General features: G+C 60.1%; 1 long non-coding RNA gene across 1 annotated transcript in view; it reads right to left on the reverse strand.

Annotated features, from left to right (window-relative positions):
• LOC112476790 overlaps window positions 1–6,999 on the reverse strand; it is a 67,342-nt gene that overhangs the window by 47,512 nt on the left and 12,831 nt on the right. The gene's annotated exons all lie outside the window — the stretch shown is intronic.

A 6,999-nucleotide genomic window follows, 5' to 3' on the forward strand; every position in this document is an offset into this window, starting at 1 on the left:
CTTATCTCCTTCACAGCCGGGGGCCTCGTCTATAGTCGGCTGCAGACACGCATGGGCTCTGTCCCCTTTGGTGCACCCCCATTTCAAAGGTCACCCTGCGCGTGTGTGTGTCGAATGGCTTTGAATCGACATGCCTTGACCACATCCGTTTTTAGTCGTGTGTGTGCGAAACCGTGAGGCCCAGCACCGGAATCATTCTTGGGTTTCCTACAAGCTCTCATAGAGGGCGTTCCCGCACGAGTGTGGGGATGTTACTGTGGACGGCGTAATTCTTCCGAGCAAAATCGGCCTCAGGCGACGGAGCCGTGCCCGTGTTTGCTGTTCACGGGGACCCGGCTGCTTCTCTGGCCAGAGCATGCGGAAAAAAGCAAAGATTCTAGAAGACCATGTTGTGTCCTTTAAAGTCATTTGCTCCTTTCAAAGGGAGAAACCAACTTTTAAAAAGACGCATGCACAGAGACCAAAGAGAAATATGACCGAAGTGAGGCTGCTGCGGTCACGTCTAAGGAGCCTCTGACGACCAACCTGGAAGGTCTAGCAGTGAGGACCACCGCGTCCCCCACGCTGACCTAACAGGCTCAAGGAGGAAGTAGGAGCTGAAAACTTGTCACCATGATGGCAGACGACTTTGTGAAAATCTGCCCGGCCACGTATGTGCTAGCATTGAGCACTGTCGATGGACGACATATGATCGGTATGCTGAAAAGCACAGGGAATCATTCACTCGTGGATGCTCCATTCTTAGAAAGGTGGCTAATAACGGAAAGATGATGGAAAGAGGGTGTACGGTGGGATTTACGGAACAGACGTGGACAGCCTCACCTGTGCTGTCAAGTGGAGACAGCCTCACCTGTGCTGTCAAGTGGGGACAGCCTCACCTGTGCTGTCAAGTGGGGACAGTCTCACCTGTGCTCTTGTGTGGGGACAGCCTCACCTGTGCTCTTGTGTGGGGACAGCCTCACCTGTGCTCTTGTGTGGGGACAGCCTCACCTGTGCTCTTGTGTGGGGACAGCCTCACCTGTGCTCTTGTGTGGGGACAGCCTCACCTGTGCTCTTGTGTGGGGACAGCCTCACCTGTGCTCTTGTGTGGGGACAGCCTCACCTGTGCTCTTGTGTGGGGACAGCCTCACCTGTGCTCTTGTGTGGGGACAGCCTCACCTGTGCTCTTGTGTGGGGACAGCCTCACCTGTGCTCTTGTGTGGGGACAGCCTCACCTGTGCTCTTGTGTGGGGACAGCCTCACCTGTGCTCTTGTGTGGGGACAGCCTCACCTGTGCTCTTGTGTGGGGACAGTCTCACCTGTGCTGTTAAGTGAGGACAGCCTCACCTGTGCTGTCAAGTGGGGACAGTCTCACCTGTGCTGTTAAGTGGGGACAGCCTCACCTGTGCTGTTAAGTGGGGACAGCCTCACCTGTGCTCCTGTGTTCTCTGCAGACGACGGAGAAGGAGACGTGGGAAACCAAGACAGGTGACCCGCGATAATGACTACTTTCCCGTCGCATGACAGAGGCATGCTCATCGGGGCGGGGCTTGGAGGAAGAGAGTTGAGTGTCTGCAAGAACAGGGTGGGGACGGAGATGCTTAGAAGGTGACGGTCCCCATAAGCGAAGGAGGAGTGGTGGGGACCTTCGGAGGGAAAGAACCCGGTGACGAGTTCACGCTGGACACATTCAATTGGGTTCCCAGAACCGTCCACGGACGGTGACGAGTGTCGTGAGCGTGAGTGTTTGATGAAAGTTCAACTCTTTCTTTTGATGACGCTTTTGCTTACGATGTGGAAAGTCGTCCTTTCCGTGAGGTATTTCTGCGAGCACAGATCCTGTCTGTCCGAGAGACCACGGAGAGAGCAGATTCCTGCACGCTGGGGGACAGGATGCTGAGTGGCTGGGACCGCCCTACACCGGTACCCACCACACGGCCGCGAAAGCCCCCACAGCGTCTCCCCCAGACCGCGCGGATGAAACGCATAATTTTTTTTTCTTCCCTCTCATTCCAGCAACGGTTTGCTCATGGGTTTCGAATGCGAAACGGCTGTCGAGTAGCAGAGCTGGAGGGCGACAGGACCCCGACGGTCCAGCAGGAAATGCGTGAAGTTGGACGGGAGGCACCTGCGCGGTGGGAACACGCAGCGGCGTGTCCTTGCTGGACGTCAGCCGTCCGGCTTCTTGCATCGAGCGGCTTGACAGGGTCAAGGCTACACACAGGGGTCCTGCCGGTGCGCGCGTGTGTGTGCGTGTGCGTGTGTCCTGCTCCCGACGAACGCAGCAGACATTCGAGGTCGCCATTCACTGTCTCCCTTACAAGCTCCCGCCCCCACGTGTGACATTTTCCACGCGCTTGGCGCCCAGCGTGCACTGCGCTGTGGCCGACTTCACGGGCTGGAATTCCCCCTGGGAGCCCTCGCCTGCTGGCGCCTGCTGCTGAAAACGGCAGGGTCTGTGTCCCCCTCCGGGAAACAACGACATTTAAAATGTCAGCGGGGTCCTTGGAGATTTGCGTCTCCACGGTAAGATGCCCATAGGCACCGTGGGGGTGCCGACGGGAGTCGCTGTGATTTGGGGGGGCCTGTAGGGCACGCCGGGGTGCTGTGTGTGCCCCTCCCACGGTCAGCAAGGCCCCGGGGGTTCTACTTAGCAACATAGTCCCTCCGGTGCCCTGATGGCCTGCAGACCTCAGCAGAGCGAGCCACGTCCGTCACCCCGAAATGAAGGGGAGAGTCAGACGCCGTTCCTGGCCTGCGTCCTCGGCTCTGCGTGCTGAGTCCCGGGCTTGCAGCAAAGAAATCACGGGACCTAGAGATGCAGAAACGCGCTGGTCCCAACTCACGTGTTCGTGACCGCCTCCCCCAGCTGCACGTCCTATGAACGTGCTTCGTAAACACGGCGCTCATCAATACCTTAGCCGTGAAAACGGGGCACATGCTTCCTCAGAAAAATAAGGACACGGTCTCCGGCCACGGCACCCTGAGCACGCCCGATCCCGGCTGATCGCGGAAGCTCAGCAGGGTCGGGCCTGGTTAGCACTCGGATGGGAGACCACCTAGGAAGACCAGCTGCTGTAGCCGTAAATGAATGAATGAATGAATGAATGAATAAATAAGGGATTGTGAGCTGACAAGTTCTTTGCAATTTGTGAGGTCAACCCAAGGGTTGCCTTGTCTAAAAATAAATAAATCAGTAAATAAATAAAATAAGGAGCCGCCGTCCTGTGAGCGAAGCAGACTGACTGAGGGCCCGTGGGCCGCTCCTCACGGCGTCCGTGCGACCTTCCACGTCCCCTTCCGGAGATGGCGGGACCACGGAGCTCACGGCCGGCTGCGCTCAGGCGAGTGTTTCTCCCCGATTCTCAGCTCCGGAATCCCCATCTTCGTGTCACTGGTACTTCAAGCGTGAGGAGCTATAAATTATGGACGACGTCTTCAGAGCAGGGGGAATTTCACGAGCTCTGACCCAGAGGCGAGGCGGGTGTTCACGTGGCCTCCCCTGGGGGGCCGGACCACGAAGAGTGACGGGGGAGGGACCGCGCAGCACACGGCCACGATCAGGGCCACGGCGTCGCCCGTGTCCCCGGTCCCGAGCCTCCCCTCTGCTCTCCCTGGGTGCAGGTCCTCCTGTACCCCTTCACTCAAACGGTGTCACCAAGGGCGCCCCGCCCCCGCCCCCGCCCGGGGGGCTCGTGGTGGTCACGCAGGCCACGTCTCGCGGGGTCCCTTAAATGCAGCATCACCTGAGACTCTGCCTCCTTGGCCCCTGACAGCTCGCTGTCCCTTCGTCCCCGGCCTCTGCCGCGTGCCTTCTTCGCGGCCTGTCTCTGTCACGGTTCCTCCTTTACCGTCGCCTGGTCAATGGCCACCGCAGAGGTCGTGTGTGGCGGTTGCCACGTGCCTGCCCACCGCTGAGCCTGCACACAGCGCTCGGCGCACTGAGCGCGTGCGCCCGGAGGGAGGTGGGTGCTGAGCTGTCAACTAGCTATTCTGTGCAAACCCGGCACGATCCGGTTTTCAGAGGCCAGGATTTATCCGTTCCGACACCGAGAACGAGCGTAAGCACGTGTCCCTCAGGCAGGAGACGCGGACGTGATGTGGGAACCGTGGCAGGACAGAAGGACGTTTCCAGAACGACTGATGTCAGGGAGGCAGAATCCGCGGGCCCTGACGATGCGTAGGGAACGGGGTGAGCAAGCGAGAATGGGGACCATGAGCCAGCGGGGTCTCCCGGGCCCGGCGGGGGTGGCAGTGACTGCTAACGGGCAGGGCGCTTCTTTTCGGAGGTGACGGAACGTTCTGGAATGAGGCAGGGATTCTGTCTCCAACGCTGAGGAAAAGCTGAGGACGCCCGACCGTGCGGGACACGGGCACCTTTGCTGACAGACGACTCGGCTTCCCCTGTTCCCGGCCGGCCCAGGCCCCGAGCACGGCCGGCGGTTCCGAGCAGCTCGAGGTGACCGTCCTCCTCTGCGTCCTGCTCCGAGAGCCCTGCCAGGCCCCTCCGTTCACTGTCCATCCTCATCCTCTGTCCGCACTTCCCAGTCCTGTCCCCTGTGCCCCAGGCTCGGGGACTCGGCACCCTGCAGCATCACAGAGCCCAAGAGCGCTGCCAGCGCTGGGGCGTGTGCCGTGCACAGGTCTCGTCCTGCGGCAGAGCGCCACGTCCGGCCCCCCGACTGCTGTGCGTCTTAGTCCTTTCACCCGTCAGCCGGGCAGATCTCGGGGAGCGTCTCCGTCAGCGCGCGCCCTGCACAGCGCACGGGCCCTCGGCGCACCTTCGGGACTCACGCGAGGACGGCTTCGGTCATCGCTGGTCCGCACCGTGCCTTCTGCACAGAGACGTGTTTGCTGAGGGCTCCCCCAAGGGTGACGGCAGCTCTCCAAGAGTGAGCAGGGACCCCGGCTTGCGTCTCAACTCAAAGGGGACTGAAAAATTCCGAAGCTGAGACAATTGCCAACAGAGCCGATACACGCAGGGCTGAGCACAACGGAGGTGCTGTTTGCAAAGCGGGGTGCCCGCCGGCCGGCCTGCACCCCAGGTTAACCGGTCCGCATTCACTGCGGCCGGAGAAAGATGCGTTTGTCACGCAGACAGGGTCCGTGGTGAGCGGCCGGCGAGAGCTGGAGGTGCCTGCCAGCGAACGAGGTGGCACCCCGCATACCAACGGGGGGACGCCGGCCAGGCCGGAGCGGGCACCGCCCATGACAGCAGCTGGAAACACAGGACGCGCCCACAGAGCCCGCTTTGTGACCGGCGCTGACCATCTGCTATTTTTAGGACGGCTCTGAGGGAGGGAGGATGGGGGGCGAGCCCAACAACAGGGTTCATTCATGACGCGGGCGCAGCCTCCTCCCCAACCCCGTTTCCCATGCTCCACGGACGCCCCTGGGTGCAACTCACTGATGCATGATTTTCCCTCCTCGTGAATGTAGGAAATGTCAGCAATGCCGAGCAGGCGGCAGGGGGGGCGGGAGCCATGTGGGCGGAGTGGCCGAAGCCTTGCGGCGCCCAGAGGGGAGCGAACACTGTCAACACCAGCAAGGACAGGGCTTCCGGGGACATGCCCCACTGCCACGGTGCAAGCCAGCGCAGACGCAGGGGCACCGAGCAAGGGGCTCCTTGCCAGCATCTCCTGTGCAAGAAGGAAGGCGTCCGAGAGGCTCTCTGGGCTCTGAGGCCGGTGCACGGGGGACGCAGGACGCGACAGCGGACTCCAGATGGGCTCCCCAGGGGCGTCAGCCAGGGGCATTTTGGCGTCTGCCCCGTGCACCTCTGCATCCCCGCACCTCCAACCACACAGAGCCCAAATCCCGAGCACGTCAGCTGCCCTGGGGCCAGCGCTTGGCCGCGGGCTTTGCATTCGGCCCCCGCCCCACCCCCCGCACAAAGGCAGGGCAGTGTGTAGGGCAGCGCCACGGGCCGCACGGAGGCAGGAAAGTCACCGGCCACCCTAGCATGCTGCCCTGAGTCCCCGTAGGTGCGGGGCCGTCGGAGCAATGGTGGCAAGTGAATCCCCATGAGGATCCCATCTCGGTGGGAGGGACACGGGGCTAAGTGCGTGCACGCGCACACGACACAGCACCAAGGTCTACGGAGACAGCAAAACCCGACTCGGAGGAGGCAGCCTACACCATTACTGCTGGGGGCTGTCCATTCATCACACACACGCACACGCACAAACACTCATGCACACAGGCACAGTCTCACACACGTATACACTCACGCACGCATGCATACAGCATGCTCACACAGGAACACTTACACACGCGTGCACACGTACGCACACACCAAGGCGCACAGGCACACAGGCACACATGCATGCCCATGTACACCGATGCACATTCATGCACATATGAACTCATACTCACGCACACATGCACACATGACGCGCACACAGGCACACTTATGCATGCGCACTTACATGCACAGGCACACGCGCACACTCATGCACACTCTCGCACGCTCACACACACATAAGCACACACTCTCTCACACACGCACACTCACACACACTCACTCACTCACAAGCACACTCACACACACACATGTACACCCATGTACATGCATGCATATCCATAAACATATGAAGTCACACTTGTGCACACTCGTGCACACACATATACATTCATGCACATTCACGCACACTTGTGCACACATAAACTCACACTGATACTCACACGCACACTCACGCACATTCAGGCACACGTAAGCACACACTCATGCACATACACTTATGCACATTCGTGCATGCATGAACACACACTCATGCGCCCACATGCACACAGTGTGACGCCACCTGTGAGCCATGGGCACGTGTCAAATGCGGCCGCGCATTCACGCACTTGTGCACACATAAACTCACACTCATGCTCACACGCACACTCACGCACATTCAGGCACACGTAAGCACACACTCATGCACATACACTTATGCACATTCGTGCATGCATGAACACACACTCATGCGCCCACATGCACACAGTGTGACGCCACCTGTGAGCCATGGGCACGCG

This window comes from Pteropus alecto, unplaced genomic scaffold, assembly GCF_000325575.1.
Source record: "Pteropus alecto unplaced genomic scaffold, ASM32557v1 scaffold142, whole genome shotgun sequence".
NCBI classification, from domain to species: Eukaryota; Metazoa; Chordata; class Mammalia; order Chiroptera; family Pteropodidae; genus Pteropus; species Pteropus alecto.